This window comes from Palaemon carinicauda, chromosome 5, assembly GCF_036898095.1.
Source record: "Palaemon carinicauda isolate YSFRI2023 chromosome 5, ASM3689809v2, whole genome shotgun sequence".
Lineage (NCBI taxonomy): Eukaryota > Metazoa > Arthropoda > Malacostraca > Decapoda > Palaemonidae > Palaemon > Palaemon carinicauda.
Genome location: NC_090729.1, coordinates 23,024,775 through 23,029,774, shown reverse-complemented (window position 1 = coordinate 23,029,774; position 5,000 = coordinate 23,024,775).

The following is a 5,000-nucleotide window of genomic DNA, read 5'->3' as shown; positions in this document are numbered from 1 at the left end:
TGAAGTGTTTCAGCCAAATCAACATCGGGATTGATATCATTAGAATGACATCTCCTCATTGAACGAGTAACCACACACAACGAACACAAGTCAGGAATTTTCAGTTCAATAGAATCTATATCAGGATCAATAATTTGAGTATTAGTCTCAATCAAACTATTTGCTATACCATTACCTTAAAACAAAAGAACATACCCAAAACAACTGGCATTATGCCAGGATATAGTCAGATGACAAACAAACATTATGATATGAAACCGACAAATATACCACTCTAATAAGTACATCGGTATCGTTAGAAGAAAATAACTGAATATTTGCCAAGACAATCGACTGGAAATTATCAGTGTCTCGCAAAATGTTAGCAGGAGCAGAAATAGATAAAGCGCTGGAAAGCGACTCAAGAACATTATGAATAAATCGAACAAAACTCTCTACTACAGAGTAAGAATAGGACTTGTTAATGTCTAAAAACTGTACCATGTACACATTCATCAATTTTGGTTGAATCATTATATTTAGAAATGAAGCCAAGTGGCTTAGAACCACTGTAACCTTTAGTGTAATTTGAAACTATCAAATATTATATAGCCCAAATATTTTGCAGACATATTGGGTTTAGAGTCAGGCAGCTAGAATTTTGTAAATGGGTTTTTATTAGCCACCTGTGACTGAAGTGAACCATATCTTTCTTCACTTGACAATCTCTCCCTGATGAAAAATACCTGATACTCGTGCAAAACTCCCAAATAGGATTTTTTATGAAAAACTTCTTTTGTCGACTTTTTGTTCATCTATATGATGTTTTAATGTCACAATGAATGCATCTTTTAAACTCTTAACCCTTCAGGCAAATTTATATGTCTTTTATCATTATAATTTGGTCAGTTTTCTTGGAAACACATCAACGGTGAAAAAACTACCGTTTTCATTTGGGCAAATTTTACATAAGTGTGGCCTACCTCTATATAAAAATCTTAGATTTCTTATGCTAAGCTTCGCGCACATCGTAACCTTTACGTATTAAATCACTAAAGAAATTATAGCCAGGTAACTGACTAACTGACAGTTGCGAATATTTTTTTATCCTAATTGATAATATAACTGCTCAAGAAAGACTGATCGAATACAGCAATATAAAGAAATCAATAATAGCCTGTCGAATATAAACCTTTCTCCACTCTCTTTTGTCATTTAATTATAAATAGGATACAAATTCTATTCATCCTTTTTCAGATAATCTACAACATAAATTCTTCTGTATTAACTTTAGATACGTTGTGTATAAATGACCAAATTCAATATTAGGTAAATAAACATAATAACAAAGAAAATATTTAGTGTTTAACATAAAAAATACTGTATGGGTAATATTAATGTAATAAATGTGTAATGGAACAGTTCCTAGAGAGGCCCTCAAGTTTTGTGATGGGAAGATAACAAAATAAAATTCCAGCGATTTATATACAGCAAATTAAACGACATTAATCAAAGCAGAATTGCAATAATAGCCAAATAAATATGAGAATACGAATCATCATCACCATCATCTTCATCATAATCATCTCTTCCTACGCCTATTGACGGAAAGGGCCTTAGTTAGATTTCGCCAGTTACCTCTATCTTGAGCTTTTAAATCAATACTTCTCCATTTGTCATCTCTTACTTCACGCTTCTAGTGCGTTGTGGAGCCCAGTTGAAAGTTTGATGAACTAATCTCTCTCGGGGAGTGCAAAGAGCATAACCAAACCATCTGCCTGTCATCATAATCTCATTTACACATGGTACTCGAGTAATGTCTCTTATAGTTTCATTTCAAATCCTGTCCTGCCATTTAATTCCTAATATTCTTCTGAGGGCTTTGTTGTCAAATCTACTCCACTGTTCACTGGAAATGCATTTGATAGTACTCCACTAACGTTAGCTTTGCATTTACTATGGTCATGAGCAGGTTTAATAAATTTTACATATCTAAGAGGAACTCCATATCGACGTAGGACTCTCCACAAAATAGGCCGGTGTACACTATCAGTCTTTTCCATAGTCTACCAATTCTACACTTTACTGTACAACATGTCCTAAAATGAAAATTTGGTCAGTACAACTTCTACCTTTTCTAAATCCTGCTTGTTCACATCTCAGCTTTTCATCAATCTTTCTCTCCAGTCTCTTTAGAATAAGCATACTACATATTTCCATGATAACTGACGTAAGAAGAATTCCTCTGTAATTACTAAGCTATACAAATAATCGTGATTTATATGTCAAGCTTTGATACCATACTCCAGTCCGTATGTGGTGGATCAGGCTGTAAATTACTTCTTCAGATGTCCCGTCATAACATCTGTGTCGTTCCAGTCAGTAATCCATAGATGTTACATTGGTTCCCGCACCGAGTTTCCAGTTGATCCAGCATGTCCAAGACGGACTGTCATATATACAGTCACTATTTTTTCCTTTTTCTAAAACAGAACTGGCCACATATCAGAATGTGAATCGTACTCTAGATCAGGCCAGAAAACATCACAACAACTACGACCAACAGTTGAATTGCTGATAAACAAATTTCCAAAGCCAGCTTAACCCTGTTAACTAAGCAAACAACCATCTACCATCATCATCATCTCCTACGCTTCATAGTCCTTAGCCATGTAGGCCTGGGTCTTCCAACTCTTCTAGTGCCTTGTGGAGCTAAGTTGAAAGCTTGTTAAACTAATCTCTCTTGAGGAGTGTGAAGAGCCTACACAAACCATCCCCATCTACCCCTCATCATGATATCATCCACATATGGCACTCAAGTAATCTCTCTTATAGTTTCATTTCTAATCATGTCCTGCCATTTAACTCCCAATATTTTTCTGAGGTGTTGTTCTCAAATCTACAAAATATGTTAGATATTGTTCCATTGTGATACCACTACTCATGTCCATACAGTAACACCGATCTCACTAAACTAATATATAGCCAGAATTTTATTTGTAATTTCAGGCGATTAGATTTCCAAATTCTTCTTAACCTAGTCATTGTCTGTTTTGATTTTTCATACTTTCATTAAACTCCAATTCTATAGATCCTGTATTAGAGATCATATTTCCTAAATAGTTTTATGATTTTACCTCATTATTCCTATCTCTTACAATGATATTTCATCTTCCAATTCATTATACCTTTTCCACATCTCTGTCTTTCATCTATTTATCTTAAGCTCAACCTCGTGTGATATGTGGTGTTTTACTAATAAGGACAGCGTCATCAGCATATTCTAGGTCTGCTAATTTCCGTTTAACAATCCAGTCAAATCCTTCTCCACCATCCCCATCTGTTTTATGCATTACAAAACCCACGGGAATGATAAACAACATGGGTGGCAACACATTCCCTTGTTGTACTCCACTATTCACTGGAAATTTATTGGATAGGATTTACTAACATTAGCTTTGTACTTGCTCTGCTCATAAACAGACTTAATCGAATATACATATTTAAGAGGAATTTTATATCAAAGCTATACTCTCCACAAAATTAGCTATTGGAGTTTTTTCCTTTGTTACAAGGGATTAGCGATATATTGTAATATTTTGATGCTTATTAAAGCGAGGTAATTTTTATAATCCATCAGACAATGCTTGGAAGAGGAAAATATTTCGATTAACAGATAATTCTATCATGTTTACATCACCATTTGATATAGTTTTTTGTATATAAACATTTCAATACTAAATAATGAGAGATTACATACAGAGCTTTAACCTAAACTCAAGTTTTTGAACTGCTCACATATCTAGATTACCTCATGCATGATATTTACGAGACCAAACTTTGCCCTTATATTTTACGAATGATAAAACACAAGCGAATCTATTAGTATTCATTACATGTTTAGAGAAGCGAGATTGGCTTGGGACGGTTTTAATATTTGCATAATATCTCGGAAGACTTTTCTCTTTCATTCTATTTAAATTAAGAGAATATTTTTTTTCTTTTTTTTTTTTCCAAATTTTGCGCAGTCGTCTGAATATCACCAATCCAGTAATATGATATCGATGTAAACGGCGATGTTAGTTTTCCATTTCTTTTTTAGGACGAACATTTTTTTATTATAAATATAAACACATGATTTAGGGCTATCTGGTTAATTATTCCTGCTTTAGCTGAAAACCTGGAAGGAACCCTGTACCAATACATACCTTGAAATAAAATTTACAAATACATTTCCAATCATGTTGTTTATACTTCCACCGTTAATTTATCTGTAACTCGATTTAATTTGAATTTGACTAGTTCGTCTTATTTCATATAAACTCTTATATCGCAACCAGAAGAGAGATTCAAGTCTCTCAACCAAAAAAAAAAAAAAAAGGAAGCTACCAATTAGTGCGGCTTCGTTGGAAAAGGAGAGAAAATGAATTTGGGTCTGAAAGTAAAGGTTGTAATTGGAAGACATTTGTTGGTCGGTTTTGAAGTTTCACAATTCTCGAGAAATAATGTATTTTATGATCTTTTCGCCACCAATTTAAAACAATGACATCACAGAATCAGAAGAATTGTGTCAATAACGAACAAAACTTACAGTTAATGTTTTACCGGATCCATCGTATTGAGCTATTCTATTTTATACTGAGTGATTAGTTTTTCTTTGAATTAATTGTGTATTTTTTTTTCTTCAAATCTCAATCCTTTTAATTATTTCACACTAAGAACCTTAGTATCTTATTTTGAAAATTTTAAAATACCTATATATTAAAGGTCAACGCTAACACGTGGCCATTGATTAATGAAATTTCTGTTCATATTTTTAAACTTTTTTAAATTTATAATTTATGTTTTTAGTATTTATATCCTATATGTTATGTATCTTGATATTTTATTTTGTCCAAATTACATTCCTAGTATTTTTTTGAGGTTGGTGAAATTTTTAGTTGTTAATCCATCATTATTTGTGCAGGTTTTCATGCAGAGACTGATACGGTATTTTGTTATCTCTCACTCTTATTCAAATT